Raw genomic sequence first — 24,533 nt, 5'->3', positions numbered from 1 at the left:
TACTGGAGGGGCTACGCATCCCCCTGAGCCGTTTTAGTATGTTGATGTTTGCTGTTAGGAAATTGATAATTCTTAGCATGTAGACGATCTTTCCTAAGCAGCCTGAACGGCCACGGCTCTGTGCGCAGGCACCCTGGGAAGCACAGGCTGCATGCTTACCTTCGCTCCTCTCGGAGCTTCAAGCCCAGGAAAACTCCTGTTCAAACACATGGGGATGGAAAATGAGGGTGAGTGTTATTGAATTATCAGTGGGACTTAACACTGGGCAGATCGCTTTCTTAACTTTGCTTAATCAGGTGCACAAGTGATTTTCTGACCGGGGCCAAGCAGCTGAGTGCATGAGTGCACAGTGTGGGGCTCAGGCAACACGAAACACTCACCTCTTTCTCAGGGTCCCTCCTGACTTTGCTTCCAGCCAAAACCCAAAGCAGCCCCTCAGCACGCTCACGTGCACGGGCACAACCCCTCTCAGTATAAAAATGGCTGTGGAATTTGCATCCCTCAGCAATATTTTGTGCCCAGGGTATTAAATGTTACGAAGTAATGCACGGTGATCAGATCTGCATAGGCAATCCTTTTCCTAAATGGGCCTTAAAATCAATGGATTATTAGCTCTCCTTCTCTACTCTGTGATGAAAGCACAGCCCTGGTAAACATGCAAACTGCACAATATTCAGAGCCTTGGTTTACGAAAGTGTTTCACTCAGCTAGGTCATAATTTAGCTTATTTATAGCTAGCATAAATAATACTGAGATTTACACCTCCCTCACGCAGAGGAATTTTCCTTGAAGCATGTATTTCTGCACTGCAACCGTCACCACCACCAATGAGGAATAATTTGGGGGCTGTGGCTCACCTGGGTGAGCACTTGCTCCTGTAGCTGCTGTTCCTGAAGTGGTAGAAGCCATCCCTATGCGTTGCTCGAGCCAGCTGGACCGGGGTGACAGTGTGGGCATTGTGGGGAGAAGGGGTCCATGCACCATGTGCTGTTCTCTGCTGGGCATGTTTCGCTCCACGCTGTGTGTTTCCCTTGCCCACTCTCTGGGGGCCATGAAGCTCTGAACTTTTCTGACTCGCAGCAGCGTTAAGGTTAGAGGAATAATGGCATTTGGATATCTTACTCCCTTGAATTTTATTTGAGGCTAAGACAGAAAATACTCTCTTGAAGTCACTGTGGAAAGTAGGAGCTGGCTGCCTGAAGGCGCCTCTTCACTGTGCATTCGGAGATGTCCACGTGTCCATGGAGCTGAGGCACCCGACAGCTTTCCTGTGCTGTCTGGGTGGCACAGGTGAAGGTTCCCACATCTCTTTCGGAGCTGGGCACAGTGTGCTGCTGTGCCCCATGCCATTCTTCAAAATACCTTGATTAATTACATTTTTTAAAGTGAAATCTGCCTCTGCACAGGGGACTCTTGCAGCACACCTCCCAGTAACATTTACAGAGCACCCATGCAAGGATCGGCGTGCCTGCCACGTGGACCTTGGTGGCCTTGCTGCAGTTTTCAGCCAGAGCCTCTGAGCCCTGCGGGGCAGTGGAGTACCCAGCGTGTGCCCACGGACGAGGCTGTGGGATCGGGACCTTTGTTGCAACTAGGTGGCTGCACTGCAGGGATCGGGGCCAGGTGGTTCTGGTCCTGTTGCATCCCACTCTGTGCAGCTGTGCCTGGCCAGCTGGGGAGCTGTGCCACGGCCCCAGGAGCTGCTCCTTCCTCCCCTGGCCATGTTTGTCAGGGCTTGGGAGCAGGGAATGGGGAGAGGAATGGCATCTCCAGCCCTGTCACTAGCCTGAGCTGCTAGGACAAACCTCTGCATCTGTCAGTGATTCTGTTAGCAGGTAGGGGCATTCCTCTTTGTATTGGAATCAGTTTTCTTCAGGATTTAATCCAGATAGGAAGCAAACATGGTGTAAACAGGTGTGAGCCCACAGCCTGATGCCGATCGTCAGGCTCCGCAGGCATGGCAGCACCTGGTCTGTTCTCTGTGCGCCTGACTGCAGCTCCCCATCCAGGTCAACGTGCACTTTTGTCTGCTGTATTAGGGGCACCAGGCATGGGTGCATGGTCTTAGTTTCATCATCTTTCTGCTTTGGACTAAATAGCAGCTGGATGGAGTGGGTAAAATTCACAGTCATGTTTTGCCTACAATGTTACAAGGTTTCTGCAGGCTTTGGGAAATGGAAGGTCATCAACCCTTGCCAGGCTCCTTAGATGACTTAAGCTCGATGCCACAAGTGTTCCAGAATGCCCAAATGATCCCATTAATTTGGCATCCAGCATGTGCTGCATTATACATACTGACTTCCATTGGCACATGCCACATCCAATCCATTAGTTGTGCGCAAATGCACTTAAGTTTTTTATTGCTCTTAGTTTTGTGTCATCAGCAAAGAAAGGTAAAGTTGATCTTCATCTAAATCACTGACATGGATTATTGCAATTGATTACAACGAAGAAAGAGCTTTTCAAGTTTCAAAGTTATGTTGTCTTTTATTTCCCCAAGTAGTAATCTGCACTGTTTAAGTTATTGCACGAGAACTGTGTCTGTAAGAGCTGTCCATATTACGTTCCTTGTTCAGAACGTTTGTGTTAGTAGGCTGTTGTGAGTTTTTTATTTTTTTTTCCTTCCCAGCTCTGTACAGCATGCTGCTTTTATTCCTTGTTGTGGCAGAAATACACTAAACATTCCTTATTCAATTCAGTGACAGAAGAGGGGAAAAAAAAAGCGATCCGTGTGCCTGCTGAAGCTCACGTATGCTGGAAGTTGTGTTTTAACGTGCGAGGAAATTATCTGTGTTTGCAAAAATAGTCTTCTAATTGCAATTTAATCCAGCATTCATCACTCGCTTAGCTCCTGAGCTAGTGTTTTAAGGTGCCTTAGTATTTGACTGGGGAAAAAAATGATGAGAAGAGCCTGTGGCAAGTCCTTCCAAATGTCCCTGTGTGCTCAGGCGCTGTGTAGCAGGTAGTACTGAGGTGCCCAGCTCCTGCCACAGGGAGCTGGGTGCTGGTGGGTGGGTGGAGAGACCCCCTCTGGGGTGCACCTGCAGGGGTTTAAGCACCCAGAGCCTGGCCAAGCCTCTCCTCTGCTTTCTTCCCACTGCTTCGAGTCGCTTCCAAATTCCCCACTTGATTTAAAGGCAGCAGCTTCTTAAAATACAGCAGTGAAACTTAACTTGAAAAACTAATTATTAGTTAATAAAGCTTGTGGTTTATGGACTGGAGTGGTAGGAGAGGCTGACTGGAGCACGGGGCTGCTAAACACAAAGGCTGCTGGAAGGGCTGAGACGTTTTAATAGGAGCCAGGGAGGGCCAGCTCCTCGTTCGGTGTAAATCAGCAGAGATCCATTAAGCTCAGTGGATCTCATCTACTTTACATCAGCTGAGGACATGACCCTGAGTACTTAATTGGTGGTATAATATAAAGACATTAGGCTCCCCTCCCTCGCTCGCCGGCGCGTGCCGCTCCCATTAATGGTAATGGAGCTGCCTGCGAGGGACCCCGCTGTGGGAGGTCCCGGTCCCACCAGGGCGGGTGCTCTGCTGGGGAGGGGACAAAGCCCACGCTTAATAATTAAAGCAGCCTGCAGGTCCTTCCCTTGGCCTGGAGGCAGACCGAGAGTGCCTGCACTGGGGCTTGGTGGTGCCAGGAGGGGATGGGGACGTCCCCGCTGCGGGAGCAGCATCCCTTCCCTTCCACCCAGCATTGCTGCTGGTGGTGGTGGCACAATCCATACTTGCCTTCTTGTTTTCCTCGAAATTTGGAAAATTGGAAGTTTTGCCACAACAGGAAGTGTTTCTAATAATTCCACCGCATCCAGATAAAAGCCATGCAGGAGCAGCAGCTCAGGGGCCTCCGCTCTGCAGCCCCTTGTGGTCTCTGCTTGCATCCCTGGTACACCGGGGTGTCCGCAGGGCTGTTGCCGCCGTGGGAGCTGTGTCCTCCATCAGTGGGGACCTGCTGGTAGCCCAGCGTGCTGTGGTTCTGGCACCCAACAACAGGGCAGGGGAGGTACAGTCCTGCAGCCTGCTTCATAGTTTCCACCCTGTGCTCCTGAATGAAGTACTGTATGGCAGTGCTTCTGCTGGGAGTTCTTGGTTTTCTTCCTTCTCCACATGGCACTTGTGTCTACTGCAAGTGTCCCATTTCTACGTGGCCTCTGCTGCTACCTGCAGCCTGTGCCACCCTCAGGTCACAGCCAGAGCCTTTCTAGTCCCCAGCAGTTCCTCAGCCCTCTTTTTCGGGCAGCCCTTTGGTGGTCACTGGGCGCTTTGCTCCCGGTGCCACTGTTTTCTCTCCACCTGGAGCCAAGCCCTCCCATAGCCCGTCCTTCTAGTGCTAGAGTGGTATCCTAATGCTGCTCTAACCCCTTTTTCTGGGGTTGCAGAAGGAAGCAGGATTTTGCCTCTCACCCCAAGAAGCCGGGATGGGTAATTGATTCTGAAAGCAGTTTGCACAGTTGGGACCTGGTTGCTGAGGCTGCCGCCTTGCACTGGGGAGCTCTGTGGTTTCGGCGCTCTAGCGGAGCAGCTGTTGTGCATGGCACTGACACCAGCTTGCCAGGAGCTGCGGAGGTTCCTGTGTCCTCAGGGTGTTCGCCAGGAATGCTTTGAACTTGAATTTGACCACCTCGGTCAGCAGGAGGCCAACGGCGAGCTCAGGGATAGTGGGCAAGGAGGCTTTTCTGTGCCTGGCTTGGCACATCAGGGTTAGGGCTTTCACCTTGAAATGCCAAGTTAGAACCACTGAACCTGGTACCTACGTACCCTGCGTGTCATGAGGAGATCGCCTCTGAGAGCCCAAACAGGAAAAACACCTTTGCCACCCTTCCTAGGCTGAAATATTTTGGAGTGCCTGACATGAGTGAAGGGTTCAGGAAAAAAACATGCACAGGACATGTTTGGAGATCTGCAGCATGGTCCTATGGTCCTCCCCTGAAATTACAAGTGTAGACATTGTAGTTTGTTTATTTATTTATTTATTTCCCTGCCTTGTCATGCTGTGGCTTTCTGACATCAATCTGTGGAGTTGCCCTTCTGCATTTATACTTTGGCTGAGTGCTTAGAGGGGAGAGAATATGGTTGTGCTGTACAGGGGTTGGAGCAAAACCACTGCGCTCTTGTTTTCTTCCCCAGCTACCAGATGGGGCAGGGAAAATACTGCAGTCTGTGCCCTTCCTCATGTCAGGACACTGCTTCAAACACTGCAGATGTGCTTGTACAAACAGCTCCTTAGGAGCTTCCAGCCTTCCCTGTGTGACCCACTCCTAAATTGCTCCCAGTGAAAAGCAGCTCCTGTCTGACCTAAGCCTCCTGTTCAAAATTCATGAGGACAGCCACCATTTCCCTGCCTGTTTTGCCAGGTGCTCTCGCACATCTGGCAAGACAGATGTCTTCTCTTCTTCCCACTACCCGGAGCAGAGTTTTGGAGTTCTTCATCTGGGGGTGAGATGTGGTCCCACATCTCAAGCGGCACGTCCATGAGTGGGGAATAAACCTGGGGGCTCTGGGTGGACGCACACAGTGCAAATCACTCTTTGCCACTTCAGATGTGGAAAAAAGCAAACCTGCCTTTTTTTTTTTTTTTTTTTTTTTTTTTTTTTTTTGTTTGTTTGTCTCAGTTTGCTGCTATCTCTTTGCCTGTGTTGATGTCGCTCTGTGGCTTTTCTGCCCAAACCGAACACCTCCAGGAGCCTCTGCCCCATGGATGGGGGCGAGCTGGTGAGGGAGCGCTGGGTGCGTGGCACGAGCAAGAAATGCAAGGCAGGATCAGCAGGAGGAGACCTCCCAGAGCCCTCTGCCCTGATGGAAAATGCACCTTTGTGTTTGCAACCCCAGCACCGCAGAGCTGGGCATGAGAAAGCAGCCTCAGGAACCCAAATAACTGGGGTGTGGCCATGCAGAGGGGCAGGGAGGGGGAGTTTCTGTGCGCAGTGCCCTGGGGGTCCCATCCGGATGGCAAGTGCCGTGACAACAATGTGGTGAAGCCCCCGAGCCAACAAGCAAGCCAGAAGGCAGCAAACACACCCAGACACGGTACGAGCCACTGACAAATCCTACAGAGCAGAGAAAGCTGCGTTACACGAGTGGCAGGGGGAAAGGAGAGAAGTCGCGTGTAAGGAAGCTGCGACAACCCCCCCGTGACAGGATGCTCAAAACAAAACAAAACAAAAACAAAACAAAACAAAAAACAACCAACCAAACAAAAAAGGCCCCGCCAGCGGCTCGCAGCCAGCTGCTGGAGCGCACCCGGGCGGCGCGTGGCACGGTGCTGGCTGCCCGGCCGACATCTGCGCTCGGTGACGATGGCGCGGCCTGACAGGCCCGGCGGGGCGGCGGGTGGGGAGGCCGCCCGCGCTGCCACCTGCTCGGCCGCCTGCGTGCCCAGGCCCCCCCGTGCTCCCGTGGCCCCAGGGGAGGGCTGGCCTTGGGCAGCCCCCAGGTAGGGCTTTCGGGGTGTGCTTGGTTACAGAGAAATGCACTTTTTATTATTTTTTTTCCCACTCATTTCTTAGTGAATAAATCTGTTTTGAGGTGATTTCTGTGCCCCGGCTGGAGTGTAGGCTGAAACATGGATGGAAATAGATGAGGACAAAATGAAGCAGCCAAGCCAAGTCCCACACCTGTAACTCTTCCTGAGCCCACCAGGCAGGGGGAGAGCTCAGCTGCTCCCAGCTCTTGGCTCGTGCCACCCGCATGTCGTTAGTGCACAGCGGGGGCCGAGCCGAGCGGGTGCAGCTTCTGCCGGGAGGCGAGCGGACACGGGGCCATCGAGGCGGCGCAGGACACGGCCCTGCTCAGTGCTCGAGCTGTGGCCAGGGCTGGGTTAGAGGCCAAAGCCAGCTCAGAGAAGCCCCGGCAGCCGTCCCCAGGCCCGCAGTGGGCCAGGGGGAGCCCACGTGGAATGATTTCCTCCTGCCCAGTGCCAGCGGTGAGTGCGGGGCCTGCCCTGGGGTGGCACGAGGAGCGCGTCGCGGCCTGCACTTGCTGCACGAGTGTTTCCTGGGCTCTCCGATAATGCTCGTCGGCTGGGATGGAGCCTTCACAGAGCTCTTCTGATTTACTGAAAATCTGGCTCGTGGGGACAATTTAACAATCACGCTCGTTGCCAAATGCTTCAGCGCACGTTTTTTGTTTGCAGTTTTAATCTTCATAACTGCACGCGTTTAGTTTTCCTGATGGCATGTACGAAGGCTTGTCTAGACTGACAGGCGAGCGTGCGCAGCCCGTGACGGGTGGCAGGAGCTCGGATGGAGCCGAGAACCAGCTCTGCTTTCTGGCTGAGCGGGCTTGTGCCCTGCACTCCCTTTTATGCCTAGGCTGGGTGCCGGAGGAGCTGCTTCCATGGGGCTGCATGTCTGCAGGTGCAGTTGTAGCTGGAGATACCATAGCTGTGGGTGCATGGACACTGCCGGCTTGCTTCGGTTGTGGGAGGCTTTTCCTGGCTAGTGGAGCACAGCACTGGAGTTCTCTGGGTAACGCTGCACAGCCAGGTTTCCCCGAATCCGTGCTAGAAGTTGTTCTGGGACCGCCCTGCGGTGTTTGAGGATGTCCACTTGGAACCAGAGTAAGATTTACACGAGTGCTTGAAAAAATCTCCCTAAGGTTTGTAGAGGTTTGCTTTCTATTAAGAAGAGTAAATTAAAAAATAGTTGTTCCATGACAAGTTCGTCCTAATTCAGCGTCTAGTAACACAGGCATTGCCTTCCTCCTGAATAAACCCTGACTTGAGCTAAGATCTGTCATTTAACAAGCAATCGAGTCTTGAATGAAACATTCCCCATGCTGGAGAAGCAATTCTCAGCTGAAGTGCCAAATCACAGTCAGGGTAAAAATAGATCACTTGCTCCCATTTTTGTTGCCCGATTTTGCATAATTTTAGCTTCCAGCCATTGGAATCGGTGGCACACTTGTTTGCTCAATGTGGTTTTGTTTGCGTTTCTGATTCCCGCATCAGAAGCTGCGATTTGCTTTACCTCTGGGTTTTGCCTTTGTTCAGCTTAGCCAGCAGAAGTGCCGGCATCCTCTGCCTCTGCTCCACGAGGCGGCTGTCCCTCTGGCGCTGGGCTCCGCTGGAGGCTGAGCCGAGGTCCCGGAGAGGGGACTCGTGCTCACGAGTCAGCATGAGGCTGCCTCCCTCCTTACACACTTTGTTGCACAGCATCGGTGTCCGTGTCGAGGCTCTGATTTTTAGTGGTTGAATTAATCTTCCCGACATTGACATGGAATCAGCAGCCATCTGGTACCAGCACGGCTTGAATTTGTTTCCCCAGGAAATAACGTGAGAGACCTTGCTCGTGTTTTGTCTGAGGGCTGGTGCGTGACCGCGCCACGCCGCAGAAATTACTGGGGGGCCAGGGAGGGGTGAGGCTGACAGAGCATGGAGGAGCTGGGTGGGCAGCGTAGGGTAAAGGCTGTTGTTAGGTTTTGCTTGTCCTAAAGTGGCCAGGAGCAAAATAATTAAAATATAGACAAAAATACAGTCACTTCTCCTGAGCTACAGAGCGAGCACCCACGTGGCTGCATGCACAAAGAGCATGGAAATGCGTCAGTGTGAGGGGTGCAGGTCCGAGAGGCACAATGTGGGGTCCCTGTCCATAGGAAGGAGGCAGCGCAGGTGGAGGAACCGCTGTGATCCTTGGCTGGCTCGTCAGTGGCGAGAAGTCAGCAAGGAAAAGCCGTGTTCCTCCGGTGGCCGCCTGGATTTACGGCCCCGCTCGGAAGTGCCGCGACGTTCCCCAGTAAATAGGGATCTACGAGCCAGGCTCTCTCTCTCTCCTCTTTCTCCTCTGATCCGCTTTTCCCAAATATGTAAACTCTGAAGGAGCTCTATTCTTCTTAAATGATCATTCAATTGTCTTCGGACGGTATCTTTGGGTAAATTTATTGCTGGCTATTTAAAAAAAAAATAAAAAAATCAAAAAAACTGAAATGCATTTTGCATATTAACACGTAACTCTTGTTCCTGTCTGCTCAGTTTGGAAATGGTTGGATTGCTTTTATAAAGAAAAAAATGGCTAATAAAATTGGCCTCAGCACTGTTGCTTTGCAATTCTTATGAACAGTAAAGTGCTACTTACAGTCATTGATGTTAAAAGCTATTTCTAAATTATGGTGCCATTTATTATCTCTAGTGTCCAAAGTAAGTTTAAATGATGCTTATAATTCATGTTTTACCAAATTTCCTTTTCCCCCCGAGGATACCTCTGATTAACTTATGCACATTTAAGCGCTTTTTAAATTCTTCTTTTATTGCCATTATGCTCTGAAAATCTCAGCGATTCTCAAAAATGGGTAATAAACTTGAGATAAAATGCTGCAGTTTTAGATCAATGCTGACATATCACAGTGGTGATTTCTTCAGAGCTAAAGTGATAATGCTTCATATTTACAGAATATATACTAGGTTATTACTACAGTATTACCATTTTGTTCTAAGATGAAATGAGTAATTTACCAATTTATTAAACAGTTACATTTAAGTATTGCTTAGGACATTACCACACCAATCTGTTTACTTAGCTTGAAGAGTTACCATTAAGAAACCCTGTTTATTTAGGTAAAATTTGTAATGATCGTGCCCTCCATTAAGAAACTTATTTTTCTGCAAGCCTAATTGCCTGGAAATGAGTTTCTCCTTATTTACTATGGTGCATTCTGCTAAGCCAGCTAAAAATGTCACCCTCGCAAGAAGTGCTGGAGAAATTAATAATACATATATGGAACAGTTTTAATTAGTATAATACCAAACGTTAATAAAAGATTTATGATCCAGTTAAAAGTTCTAACGATCACAAGAGGAAAGGGTCTGCAACGCAGCAGCAGCAATCTGTTAAAAATAAACAAATGCTGCCAAACTCCCCACTTCTGGGCTGGAGGAGATATCGTTTGGGTTTTGTTTTGTTTTGTTTTTCCTGTCCATGTCCTTATGTGAGTCCAGGCTCAGTCACCTGCGAGGCCAAGCCCTGACCCCACGGTAACCTGAGTAAATCCGGCGTGGCAGAAGAACACCCTGGGGGTCCCAGCGGAGGGACGAGGGGGCTGGACGAGGAAAAGGCTGCGTCTAATTCAGTCTGGGCAGCTACAGCTGGCCTGAGGTGGGTCTAGCAGGAACTCAGCGCTTCTGGGCCAAACCCTTCCGCCCAGCCCTAGAAGTGCACATCCTGAGGAGCTCGGGAGGTGGCGGATGGAGGCAGAACCCGTCTGGCTGTGCCAAAGGTAGAAGTAATGAGCAGCAGCTGAATTTCCAGAGGTTTATCCCCCTCGACAGGTGGCTCTCAGCTGGCATGAAGCCCTCTCTCTCCAGAGGAGCTCCCCACGCAGCATCTGAGGTCACAGACAGCCCAGCTCGGCCCCCGTTAGCAGAGGGAACGGCCTCTGCTGAAGGCCCGCAGTGAGGATGGCCAGGCCCGAGGTCCTCATGGGGCTGAGTAACTCCAGCCAAGGAATAAAGCGTTGTGAGGAGCAGCTCTCAGCTGCCTGCTGCGGCCGGGTGGGCTCTGGGGGGGGAGAAGAGGTGGCTGGGTGACATGGAGGGACACCGGTCACTGCCATGAGTGGCTTCAGCCAGAGGAGGTGATTTAAGATCCCGTCTTAAACTCCCTGGAGTGCACCTTGGCTGGGAGTCTCACCGGGGTCTTCAAGGCAAAGTGGTGTTGGAAGCATTAGCTCTAAAAATTGGCTCTTGAGCCATCATCAGTGCCATTAGAGGAGGCAGAACTGCAAGCCGCTTTCCAGCTTTATTTCTTTAGACCAACATTGCTCTACATCAAACTCATTACATCCAGGAGAATAAGTGGTAAATAGCAGTAAATACTCTGCTTTCACCCAGAAGTGCCGTCCTTCTTGGGAGTGCCACCAGCAATGCACATCACGGACTTGGATCCAGGGTCTGGGGGCACAAGCAAGCACTGTGTTTTTGGTTTAGTTTGTTTCCTCCTCAAATGCTGCCTGGATTTGGCCTCCAGCAGTACTGCCAGAAGTGAGCTTCTCTCTGCTGCGATGGTTTGGGGATATCCGAAGGCCTCATGAGAAGCCAGCCTTGCCCTGCTTCCCACTCAAGGTGCTCAAGGGCAGTTTGCACGTGCTGGCTCTTGCTCCCTCTGCCTGTCCAAGGGGAGCAAGGGGACGTGGCATTGCTCTGTGCCTGTAACTGAGCCCCTGGGGTAGGAACTGGCATCTCCGGGCAGGTACCCAAGGAGGGGCCAGGAGCATAACTCCGACTTGGGGGCAGAGAGGAGCTGGGGATGGGCTTCCCCAGCAGGTTTGCTCCAGCCAAAGGCTGGCTGTTGTGGGGACAACATGTAGGATGTGCAGGATGAACCTCTCACTGGTGGCGCCGGGCTTCTCTTGAGTGCTGGCTGGGTCAGTGCCCCTCCTGTAAGGTCTGTTCCTGTTATCGAGAGGGCAACAGGCAAGTGCTCACTGCTTTCCACTTTGATGTTTATGCAGAGGGTGTCTTCCGCATGGAACAAGTAATTGATGGAAAAGCTTCTGTCCATGATAAAAATGGATGTTCCATGACTAGTTTTGGCAGCAGCGGACGGAGTCTGATGCATCACATCAGGAGCACTGCCGCATTGCCTCCTGTTAGGGAGCTGGCAGGGTGCAGCAGGAGCTGGGGGGTGATGTGAACTCTGGGCTCCTCGTCTTCTTCAGTGGTAGAGCCAAAAGTGGATGTAGGCTCTGTGTTGGGTGAGGCCTGTCTCCTTTTCTAAATTCCTCTTAGGGATGTGTTAGGAGAGCTTGAAGAAGGGGCACAAGCTGAGCCTCCTGGCACTGCTGCCCAGGGACATAATCGCTCCGTGCTGGAGAACAAATGAATGTCAGAGATTTCCTGAATTGTCTGTGAAATTATATGAGATTTTATTCATCCTTAAACTTCGCGATGTGACTTTCCTTATTTGTTCCTTCCAAGACCAGAAAAGGAAACACCATATTTATTCTTGCTAATGTAGCTATATTGATTAAGCCATAAAGCACATATAAATACATATTGACTCATATTACATTAAAGTATCTATCATTTACTACTTGCTCCTCAATAATACTACAGTTATGTAAAAAAAAAAAACAAAAACACAATGCATTAAAATTGGTATTACCTCAAGGAAAATAGGACCTGCCATCATTATTCATATTAGGTTTTGGCAAATAAGTTTTAAAAAGGATACAAGTGTTAAAAATGGAAAACCACCTCCCTCCTCCCGCAGCAGGGAGCAGGTATTTCTGGCTGGAGCCGTCATTCAGGCAGGGGTCCTGTCCTCTGCTGGCTTCAGCAAAACTTGGGGTGTGTTGGGTGGCTTTCTCGTGGGTGATGTCCTGATGGACGAGAGGACTCTGGGCAGCCCTCCGCCTGCCTCCAAGGTCTCTCGAGTGTCAAAATTTCTGCAGGTTTCAGGCTTGGTTGCTGCTGGTGGCGAATTTCCTTGCCCCAACAGCATTCCTGGGTGGTAGTTTGGGACCCAGTGGTGTCCCTGCAAGGCTATCAGTCTCTCGGAGGTCTGCAGAGGAGGTGGGCACACAGCAAGGGTTTCCAGCAGTCCCTGGGACTGGCTCTACAAGGCAGCGAGCGTTTGGGGCATCACTGCCTAGCTCCGGCAGCCCCGGCACTGCTGCACGGGTGTGAGGATTTCCAGCAGGTTCAAGCCACTCCTTGGTCCTTGCTGGGTTTTGGCTTCGCACGGCGCGGGGGCCTGCGTGTGTCCACGCTGCCTTGGTGCAGGCAGTGCTAAATCAATAACGCCAGAGGAGGAATTTTTTAATACTTAAATTTCTCTTTTGCAGAACGCACTTAGGCTTTTCCACGCAAAGAAAAAATCCAGCAAAATGCTGTGCACATGGCTATTTTATGCTTCTGCTTGTCTTTTCTTCTCTTTATAATTAGCCTAATGTGATATCTGATCCCTGCTCTTTTTAGTGTTTGTGTGCCAGTCTGACAGGAGTAGCGCTGTTATTTCTTAGATAAGCTAATCACTTCTTAATGACTGGACAAGGTATCTTTATTTAACTGCATAAAGAGATTTAACTTTTCCCGTTAAGATATGCCCGCTGGTTTGTGTTTTGTTAATGACACGCAACATTTGTGTAAAGCTCGTGTGGTGCACGTGTGCAGGCAGGCTTGGGCTGCTGCTGTTGGGAAAGCCATGAAAAGGGCTGGGACAGGAGGAACTCGTTCGCTATTAATCAGAATTTATTAAGGAAGCCCTCTGTGAGCCTGCCTGGCTGCTGCTGCTGCTGCTTCAAAGCCCGGCGCGTGGCCACGAGGCTGGTCCTGCAGAAATCCAGCACCGCCTTCACCCTCGTGGTGCAGCACCTACGGCAGTGCTTATTGCAAGATTATTCTAAGGGCTTATTTTCATGATAAATGCATCCCTAAAATCTGCAAGCACAAAGAGTGGAGCTTATTTAAGTCCGATGTGAGCAGCAGCCCGCTGTTCCCCCTCCTGTAGCTCCATGAGCCTGCAGCCTTCAGGAGATGCTGGCAGCTGGGCTGTGTGTATCCATCAGCGCCTGGTGCACGTGCGCTTGCAAGGTTTGGATGCTGCCACGAGCTCTCGGTGGTGCTCCGAGGCTTGCTTTCCCCAGCATCATCTGGACTAACGTTTTTGGAAGGAAGCACTGACACCAGGCTCTTCTGACCCCAGCCCAAAGCTGCTGGCACCTCCTGGGGCTAGGGCAAGGGCCAGACCCCCGAGAGCATCTCATGCTGCCCCGCCCAAGCTGGAGGCAGCTAAAATCTTACTCTTGGTTTTATTTTATTTTATTTTATTTTTATAAGTTTTGTCCCTAACATTTATGAGTACCTTAAAGTGTTAGTTTGGCAGGGAGTCTGTATTACTTGCTGACAAGAAAAGGGCCAGGCCGATCCTTAGGGTTTTAATTTTACTGGCTGACTCTAATGTCAGTCTTATCAATGATATCTCTTCTTTCCCAGTAGCTTGTTCTAATAAGAAACTAAATCACGAAGACAGAAAGCTTCTGGCATCTCCATCTCGTTGGCTCCTACCTCCATCTATGGCATGTTTACAAGAAAACATTTATCGCCGGAGTGCTTGCCGGCAATAAGGGAGGAGATGAGAGCAACAGCTTTTAAGCGGCGGTCTCCACGCTTGGCCACCAGGAGGAAACCCAGGGTAGCCCCAAAAATTACTGCCTGGCCACAGCGAGCTCAGAGTGAGGCTGAGAAGCAGAGCGGTGAGCCGCCTTGGAGGAGCTGGGCTCACTGGCTGTGAGTTTGCAAGGATGGAGCATAAAGGAGTTTGCTTCGTGAGCCTTGCAAGGGCGTCGTGCCTGCAGCAGCGTGGATGGTGAAGGCATCATCCCGAAACACAAACGTGGATTGCGGCTGACTCCTTCCGAGGGCGAAGGAAAGGGAAAAAAACATTTGGGAGTGCTCTCTCTGAACACTGTGTAATGCTTGGGGCATCTCACGGTGTTTCCATGCTGCTGCAGGTGCAGCCCCAGCCCTGCCAGCCCTCTCTGAGCCCACCCACGCCCCCCGTGCTGCCGGCAACATTGACGTCCCCTGCTGTGGACAGGAGGAGAGGGGCAAGGGGTCAAGTGCCTTCATCGGGCCCCAGAGGCTTTCACTGCCAGAGCTGAAAGACGGAGCGTGGCGAGCGCTCTGTCCCGCTCTGAGCTTGTGTTTACACTTGCTGCTCAATTTCCCTTTGCCATTTTGGCATGTGAGGAAGGGGCAAGGGTGTGGGGCAGCTCTGGGGAGTCCCCCGGGAGGGAGGTGGCACGAGTGGCAGTGGGAATTGCGCCTTCCCAAATCCCACGGGGAGGGGAGCAGTGAAGGGGCAGCTCCGGGCACCTCTGGCAGCAAGGCACTACTCCCAACAATTAGCAATTAGGCAGAGTTACACGCCTTCGGTGCCTATTACGGGCATCAGCGAGGAGTTCTGGTTCTGCTTTCTACTCGTAGCCTGGCCTGACGCTCGCATTTTGATAGCAGATGCTGGAGGATAATTAGAGCCACTGCAGATAATGCCGTGGGCCATTTGCTGCGGCATGGCACAGCCGGGAAGGCTGACACCGTGTGTGCTGAGGTCTTCAGTGGCTGAAAGCCACGTGCTGTGCTGTTGGGAGGCACAGGAGAGGGGATGGGGAATGGTGAGTGGGCTGGGACCTGTTCCTGGGTGACAGATAGGCTGGGTTGGGTGCCCATCGGGCCAGTACTGTGGCCCAGGCAGGGGTCGATGCTGATGTCCCCTCGCCTGGCGTGTTCCCTCAGGCCAGAGCTGCTGCAAACTGCCCTTGAGCGGAGGCTGCGAGGCTGGGGAGGCCTCAGAGGCTCCCACCAGCCTCCGCAGCCCTGCAAAGCGCCCGCCTTGCCGGCGCCGGGGAGCTGAAATGCAGAGCTGAGCCTCGGCTCCCCTCGGTTCCTCCAATTCCCCTCGAAAAAAAAAAAAAAAAAAAAGAAAAAGGAAAAGAAAAACCCAAAAAACAAAAACCACGGTTAATGTAATATTACATCAGATTGTACTCCGAGGAGCAGAAAGCCAATTTTGGGGGAATGTGAGCCAACCTACATTTAACTGGAGTGCTGATATTTACTGTTGCAGCGATTCGGGCCCGTAGCATGGGTGAAGTCACCGGCTGGGGATTCAAAGTCCAATTAGGTAGTGCTAATAGAGGAGGCGGCGATGCTTCATTGAGAGAAATTACTAAAATTGTACTTTTAGGACAGTCAATTAGCTGTGTTTTGACAAAGCAACAAAAAGATGAAACTGAAGCCCTTGAAAAAAAGAATGAGAGAATTCAGAAGGAACATGTCTGTTTGGGGAATCCTAATATTTTTTGTTGAAATCATTAAGTGAAATTAAATACTATTTTAAACCAAAGGGATAGAATATCTAATTAAGCTAGAAAAAAAGGTTTGGGGAAGGGTATTGTTGAGGGGATTAGAGAGATGGTTTACAATTCGTGTTGACTGAGGCGGGGCCCCAGAATATATTAGGTATATTAGTAACGGGGATGGGAAAAATCCCCCAGCAAGCTGGGCTGAAGCCTAGGGAGGATTTCTTTGGGGTGACTCCTGGGCTCTGATGCTTGCATTTCTCCCAGGACCAAAATCCTTCTTTCTGACTATGTTCTGGTCAGCGTGCTCCTCCTGAACCAAGGCCAGGGTGATGGGCTGGGGCATCTCCCAACCTCTTCTGGGCTGGTGTCCGAGACCCTCGCCACCAGCAGCTCCCCACAAAGCTCCCCATGAGGGCTCAGCCTGTCTGGGAAGGGCAGGGGGCTTCCTTGGAATTTCGAAGTAACTTCAGATGATTTTCCATTTTTTTTTGCATCTGATGCTCCATGGGCTCCTGCTCTTAACACACATCTCCAGCAAAGCTCTTCAGCCTGGAGGCCTCTCCTGAAGAACCCGGTTTTTGACCTATATCATTGCATTGTTTAATTCATTTGATATACAGAGACAGTTAGTGAAATATGCATGCTATATTATATTAAAGAGAAATGTAACCTTCAATTGGTATCTGATGTGCACTTTGCAATAACTGCTATTAGTTGTCTATAAAACTCCTAGACATCATTTGATTTTATTACCATTGTATTATTTTACTTGGGAACATATAGAAGGAGTGGTGATTGCAGGTCTTCAAGTGCTTACTGGGAAATATTTAACGCAGAATGTTTTATTTATTAGCATAAAGAGACACAATGGATTGTTGGTGATTAAAGTGATGATACTGCTGCCATACTTGTCAAAAATATAGACCTAATTCAATAGAAAGGCGACAGTCAGTCTCCATGTTGATCTATGCTGAAGCAAACTGCCTCTGAAAGCAGTACAAAGCCTGAATTGGCCTCTTAATTTTATGCTCTAGGGCATAGTATAAAAAAGGGAATTCTTTCTAAGTGCCTGTAATTGCATGTTACCAGAACCTAAAATATAAGCCAAATTTTTGAAATTATAAGTGTTAAGCTTTCCATTTCAATTCCTTCCCCTCCTCCAAAAAATCATCAAAACAAAAGAGACCTTTAAAATGCCTCGCTATCCCACATCATTAATAAAAGATACTGCATACTTAGCCTTTAATTGCAAATGTACATTTTGAAAGAAAATACTTTTTTGTTGTTTTTGTTTCTTTTAAATAAATCAGTTTCCTTCTCTCCCAGCTGGCCAGCTCAGGACCCGGCACCCTCTTGCCCCATCCGGGCATCGTGGCTGCCCACCTTGAAGCGGTGTGCTTCCAACAGCCGACGTCTCCTGCCTGGTGGTCTGATGGTGAGGATGAAATGTTGCTCGTAGGGCTTTGAAACGACTTGGTGAGTTGTGCAAGTTGTGCTGGCCCTGTGTACCGACGGTGTGATGGAGCCCAGCATCCCTGCAGCTGGCTTTGGGGTTGGCAGGGCAGCACGGGATGTTTCTGCTGCTGCTGCACCCCATAGTGTCCTGCAAAATGCCCCACAAACCTCGAGTGTGGCAGGGTCTGGCCTTGTCCCATCTCCTGCGCTGCCTGCTCCCGGAGCTTAAGGCAGTATGGCAATGCCCGTGGGGTTTGTAAGCAAGCCCCAGGTGCTCATGGAGCAGCTTGTCAGTGGGAGGGAAGGGCTTGTGTCCTTCCCCTGCCCCACGCTGAGACGGGACGAGCTTTGCATGGGCAGGCTGCAGCATCTGCCTTGAAAGTCAGATATCCCCCCCCCCACTTGCATGGATTAGTGTTTACAGTTTCACTCCTCTGAGAAGACAGCAGGAAAAAAAAAATATAAGATTAACCATTTTGTACACTCCACAGCTTCATTGGACAGGCAATAAATCAATACAATTGAATTGGAGAAGATAGTGTTCAAATGCTATTATCTGGCTCTCAGTTATTGAGCTGGGATCCTCGGACTGACTTGCAGAGGTGCCTGCACCTCCCGGGTCCCCTCCTCGGGCTCCCTGTGGACTCGACCAGCTGCAGCGGGCTGTTGTGCGTGCTCCTGCAGCCCTCCTCCCTTGGGGTCAGGGTGCTGGCTCGTTTGGGTTGTTGGGGTGCCAGCAGGAGATCACCAGCAAGCAGGCCAGCGCTGGTAAAGGATGCTGTGCTCACAGTGATAGAGGAGAAATCTATCCACAGAGCCAAGAGTGGCGATGTGATGTGTCCCCAGGGAGCGTTTCGGGCTTTCCAGGGCTGATCTGCTCCTGTGCATAGCTGCTTGTGCCGTCTGGCGGCAACATTGCCAGCCGGGGCCCGGGTGTCACAGCCCCTGCACTTTTGGGATTTGGTTGTTCAGGGCTGCTTGGAGGCCACGGGGCTTTCACCCGAAGGAATCTCCTGTGAGGTTCACGTGCCTGTATTTCCACATCTTTCCAGGAAATCAATGGCACTGTGAAGTTTGGGGTTTGCAGGGAGGGGTAGGAAGACTCTGTAGCAGTTCTGGATACACTGAAGTTGGATTTCATGCTGATTAAATGGCTTTGACCCCAGCAAAGCTGCTCTTCAGTCACACCTTCATAAAGGAAAGGTAAATCAAGCCCAAACTTAAACACTGCAAGGACTGATGCTGGTTTTAAGACTTAAAAAAAAAAATCATTAGTTAAATAATCTGTTTCTCAGTATAGCCTCTTATTTACAAGTTTTAATATTTCACAGTGAGCCGTACGTGGTGGCATGAAGGTTCAAACCCGTTGTTTACAGCTTCAGACCCCACTCCCTCCTCCTGCCAGCCAAGGTCTTTTCCCAGCCCCGGTCCGATAAATTTTCCTTTCGGCATATGTAATTTCACAGTGCCCTCTGGTGTACAGGCACCCCCAGTGCATCGGGCTCGCACACCGCGGACAGATCCACTCCTGTGTCAGTTCGCGTGTGTCCACCCCTGCTCCGCCGGGGGGGCACCAAATCCAAGTGCAAGTCCTGACCTGGGGACTGCGCTGACATGGACTTATCCTGAGTACCCCAGGACTTCCCATCAGTTAGCAGAGGTCCTGCCCATCCGATGGCCCAAAACTGCAACAAAAATGGATGTGTTGTCATCGATGAGATCAGTAACCGGAGCACAGGTCCTTAGTGGGGCAGTGGTCTCGGTGGTGGTACCTCGGCGCGGTGCCGTGAGCCTCGCCATGCAGATGTGGTGGCAGAATTCATCCGTGCTTTTCTGTGTAGTAACAAGAAAAAAGTGAGACAAAATAGTCCTTGCTCTGTCTGCATCGACTTAGTGGATTTGACATACCTGGAGGATGAGGTTGTGACACTGAGGACACTTATATCAGCTGAGAACGTGATCTACTTTGTCATTGCATCCAGTGACATTTTTTTAATTTTTATTTTAAGATCTATTAGTTTAGGAAACATAAGCCTACCGTGATGCTGCATCTTATGAAACAGGAACAGTGAGGCCTCAGTGAAGCAGAGACTAGACACCCTCAGCGCTATGGGGAGGAGCAGCAGAGATCCTGTGGCTCTGCAGGGACCTCAGATGCTGGTGGCAGGTCACTGAGGCACATCACCCCTCAGCTGACCGTGTGCTGCCCTAGAGCTAACGTACAGCGTAGATTGTGGTTGCTTCCCTTTAGACTGGAGCTGAAGCAGCCTGCTGGTGGACGCCACGATGACCATGACAGAGGGATGCCACAGTGGCCCTCGTGGCCCCTGAGGAGCTCATCCACCTGGTCTTCTGCTCAGCCCCAGCACTGGCACATGCTGCTTGCCCTGAGCAGTGCCTGAGCACGTGGGAGATGTCTCTGCCCTGTGCCAGGCGTGTTTGCTAGGCAGGAATGTACGAGTGACAAACCATCCTGCAAGCGGGCAGCACGCGGGTGATGCTAACGTCAGGAGTGCCAAGGGCTAATTGATCTGTCAACAGCTAGCTATTAACGATGTACCTGGGACAGACCTTCCCACCTCAAAACCCCGCTGGTAAAGAAGCTGGAGAAATTCTGGGCTCTTGCCGAGGTGACAGAAATGGCAGATGATCAGTAAAGTGACTGAGGAGTAATTAAATGCTAAAAGGCGCCACAACAAAAGTGAATGAAATGGATGGGACCTACCTGGCAGCCGCAGGAAGCTGCTCAGATGTGTGCAGTACAGCTGGTTGTATCAGAACAGGTCACATTTGTAGTTAAAACAAAGCAGAGATGGCAAAGAGGTCAGCAGCAACTCACTAGGAATTTGCAAGCATAGAGCCAGGCCTGAAAAGTGCTGTACAAGACAGACAGGAGCTCTTGCTTTGGGGTTGTTACCTGTGCTCAGGCTTTCAAATTCTGGAGAGATTGGTAGAAGTATTGAAAAATTATAATCTCTTTTATTTATTTATTTCCTGAGCTAGGTGGAAATCCTCTTTCTTGGGGAGGAAGTTCTCAATTTTTTGAGAACTAACATCCCGCAGGACTCCCACCACTGGCAACCCCCTCGTTAGCTTTTTAAAAGCCCGGATCACACGAGCTTGCACCGTTCTTGACCGGAGTATCCAACTGGGATGGGAAACACAGAGAGCCAAATGGGAGGGCCACGCCATTTCCCTTTGTGGCAAGGGACTTGGGTAACTCTGCCACTGTATGTGTCTGCTCTGGAAATTAGTTTTCCCCTCTGTGAGGGAGCCGTGAGGTGAGCATCAAGATGATCATGTGAATATTTTGCCACCTTTCCGTCTTGACCTATCTGCTGCAAATTCCCACCAGCAGTAATAACGACAGAATCTTTTGAGGCAGGTTTCCCATTTTGGTGATGATACAAGCACGTAGGAGTCTCTGCCATAAAGGAAGGAGAAAACCAAACAGACTTCCACGTGTGGGAGCGTCAGATGGCTGCGCCTGGAGGGACATGGCCAGCCCAAATATCCTAAGTCTCTGCTGCTCGCCCTGGAACCACACTGAGCAGAGCATGGTCAGCTTCAGAACTGAACGCCAGTCTGGACCTGAGTCTTTTAACCAGCATGGTGGTGTATATTGGGCTGAAGGCAAACATGAGTCAAAGGGGTCATATTTTCCCCAGAATATCCTCCCAAGCAGATCAAGGACTTTTTGAGCCAGTCTTTTGTCTACTCTCCCTCAAATGAGTTTTCTTTTTCTAGGAATAGACATACAGTTCCCATACGTTCTCCAAATGTATGTAAAATTCCCATGTCTTCAGCATCCTGTGGCAGTGACTTCCTCTGCCCTGCTACATCCTACATTTATCTTTAATTTGCCACCTACATGTTTTGTTTTATGCCCTTCTGTCTCTTCTGTTAGGTGAGGTGGCAGACAAGTTGTTTCTCGGTCTCCATGCTTCTTGTCATTGCATAGTCCGTTATTTCTCTCACTCTCTCTCTCTTTTTTTTTTTTTCTCTTGACAGGACACCTGCTCCCTGTAGAAGTCAAGATGTGGCCGTACCCTGCACTCACACAGTGACTTAATGATATCTCCTGTTTCTGCAGTGGTGCAGGGGCTGGGATGGTAAGGAAACGGGGGCCTCTCCAGGTTTGTGTGCCTGGAAGTTTTCCTTGTGTGTCTTTTTTTGGGGGTGGGTAGCGGTGGGGCTGATGGGGAGAGGAGCAGAAGGGCTCGTTGCATGCTGGATGTGGGGAGCTGCCTGTTGCTCTAAGCCAAGAGTAGAAATAAAGCTGGCCTTGCTTTTGATTCTTTTGACATCTGTATTATCAGCTACACATGCACTGGGGACCTGGGGACAAAACATGACCTTTGACTGGTGTGTTTGAGGTCCTCTTTACATGGCTTAAGCAACATGTGGCAAGGTCAAGCACAGCAGAGAACCAATGGATGAATAAGGATGGGTTATTTATTTCCCTGAAGAGATTTATTTTGAATGTAGAAGCTGTGAGTTGTGCCCAGGAAGGCAGAAAAGGCTTGCACTGAGCCAGATGGGGTCTGGTACATGACACAGAGATGTTTGTTGGTCTGCAAGTTAATTTGGATCATCTCATTCCTGCTCAGGGGGCTGTGGCTGAGTGCTCTCAGCCTGCACCATGAAAGACCTTCAGCTAAGTAACCTCTAGCTGTAATGCTGCGGATGGGAAGAGACAGACAACCCCCTTCCCGGAGACCTGGAGGAATAGATGAAAGGTGGGAGAGGCAGACGGGTATCAGGAGCTGGGCTGGGGTCACTAGATGGTGCTGTTGATCTTGAAATGGGAACAGACAGCTCAGAGGAAGGCATCTCCTGAAGATTGCACCCAGAACACCTGCCCAAAATTATGTCTGACTGACAGCATCTCACCTGCTTCCCAAACACCACGTAGACTTGCCCTTCATGCTCTGGCACTGAAGCCATAGAAATGAACTACATCAAACGTGGGAAGTTCAGAAATTGGATGAGTGCTGTGGTCCCACCTCACAGCCTTATCTCTGCCCTTCAAGAGCCTGCAGGAACAGCGCATGGGGGAGGATATTTTAAAGCCTGGACCGCAGAAGAAATACATGTGAAAAGTGACCACCAGAACAGGCTACTTTATGTGGAGTACCACGTATTACCTCCCGTCTCCATGCCTTTGGTTGTGACTGAGCCACGGTTGCCTGTAGACAGCCAGGAGAGCTCATGCACTGATGCAGAACATCATTTCGGGATCAGGTTTGTTGGGTTTAACAAGCAGAAGGCAGTTGTGAGCTGGCAGCAGGTATAGCAGTGGTGCAGGGCAGCGAACGATATCGTGCTGGGCAGTGGTCTCACCCTTGGGACTAGCAGCGCACAGAAAGTGTCAAAGTGTGTAAAGTTTTAGGGGCAATGTTTTCCAGGCAAAAATTCCCAAAGACAGTGCAGGTGGAGGAGCCGTGCACAAGGCATGCCCCGGGGTCATGGTTCCTGGGGAGGAAACAGCAGCTGGGAGTGCTGGTAGCGACCTGGGTCTGAAATGCTGCTGCAAAGCAGGCAGATGTGCACGGTGTACAAAGTTGTTAGAATTCAGTTTATATTCTGATGACACCCTGTTTAAGGACCAGAGACTCTCATTTGGTAAGGACGGGCCTGAATATTGGTAAGAGCTGGTGAAAAAGTTTAGGACACCATGTCCCTTTGAACTGTATCCCGTACACAGCTTTTACCTGTTGTTCCCTTTCGAGGTGTGGCTTTTACTCATACCCAGCATGAAGACAGCTGAACAAAGACAGCTCTTGCTGCTCATCCCTGCATCAGGCCATATAACTCAATGGAAAAAGCAGATTTTTAACACCCCTTCCCAGAGTGTGGCCCCGCTAACCCAGGTACTCCACTATCTAGCTCCTGTGTCACTCAGAGCCCTGATCCCAGAACGTATGAAGGTCTCTGTATTGCTGATATGGCCCAAATCACCCCAAGAATCCAACTTTTACTCTTTAGTATTAAAAACAACCAGCTGAAACCTAGGCCCATGCCATCCATTTGGGCATGAGCAGAGCCATATCTGAGCCTAAGCTGTACACACACACACAAAAGAACTGTACAGTTTTTATCTTTTTATTTAAAGGGACCTTAATTTAGGTGCTGGATGTGTTATTTTTAAATTAGAGCTAATTATCCCATACTCAAGGCTTGGTCATTCATACGAAATATTTAGACCCTGCACCTGTTGTTACAGCTTTTAGAGTACTTAATAAAGAAATAAATAAGGAGAAAGCTCAGCCTAGCTCATGTTCTACTGTTGTGATGCTAGCACCCAGCGTAATCTATCTGTGCGAGTTTGTGCCACCTGAGAGCCTTCCTTGTGGATATCATGGCTTGTCTGTCATTCCTCCCTCATAGGGGTGAATCTCTGGAACAGGGCCCTACGTAAGAAGGATCCCTTGAAAGCTACGTGTAAGAACACAGAAGAGATGGAGCAACACCAGCACACCCTGTCATTAGCACGCTGACCTGGTCACCAGCTGCTCTTGGCTTCAGTCCCGGAGTGCAGCATTCTCCAGAGCTGAAGGATCTTCTGATGCAAACCTTCAGGCTGCTCTGCATAAATAATGAGATACCGGAGAAGCTGGGGCTGGGGCAGACAGTACATTAAAGCAGGAGGATGAAGAAAACCTCTGGTGCCACCTATGGCAGGCTCAGAGATAAAATGCAGACTGCAGGTAAGAAGGAAACAGCCAGGTAAGGTTGAGAGGCACCGAGATGCTCTGCAGCTACAGTACAGCTCCTTCCTCACTGCTGCTGCAGTGCTGGAACATGTCCTGCTGCCAGGTATTGCTTGTGCTTCCCCTGTGCCACCCAGTCTGATTACTGCAGTTACTCTGGGTTCACTGGAACCACAAAGATCTTCAGGTTTGAAAGTCAAACCTTTTGATGTCAAGGAAGGGTAAGTGTTTTGATGCCTTTTAAGAATTTCTTCTGGAGTTCTCTGGGTTAGGAATTATTGACCGGTGAAAGGAGGAGGAGCTCTGTGGAGGGTTATGTGACAGCAAGGGAGCTGAACGTTGTATCATCATGGCAGTGTGTAAATTAAGATTGCATAGAAAACCTTTATCATGTCTGTAGCTTCTGATTACTTGAATGCAACCGTGCTATGGCTTTAACAGTCTTTAAAATGCAATTTCCGAAGTTTTGTAAAAGCTTACTAAAAAGAGAATTCCATTAAGGGAAACCATGTTGACTCCGATTTCTTCCTCAGTTCTCCCTGTGCAGCTATTTCTAAATCA

The 24,533-nt window shown here is 50.1% G+C and overlaps 1 long non-coding RNA gene across 1 annotated transcript; it reads left to right on the top strand.

Moving 5' to 3' along the window:
• LOC118157910 lies at positions 1 to 23,339 on the top strand. The gene is made up of 5 exons (XR_004746744.1): positions 1 to 227; positions 13,937 to 14,227; positions 17,131 to 17,280; positions 21,271 to 21,371; positions 21,870 to 23,339. It is a non-coding gene; the product is annotated as an uncharacterized LOC118157910 (long non-coding RNA).
• The last annotated feature ends 1,194 nt before the right edge of the window (positions 23,340 to 24,533 follow it).

The sequence above is a fragment of the Oxyura jamaicensis genome, assembly GCF_011077185.1.
Source record: "Oxyura jamaicensis isolate SHBP4307 breed ruddy duck chromosome 13 unlocalized genomic scaffold, BPBGC_Ojam_1.0 oxy13_random_OJ106672, whole genome shotgun sequence".
NCBI classification, from domain to species: domain Eukaryota; kingdom Metazoa; phylum Chordata; class Aves; order Anseriformes; family Anatidae; genus Oxyura; species Oxyura jamaicensis.
This window is presented reverse-complemented; position numbering and strand designations above follow the sequence as displayed.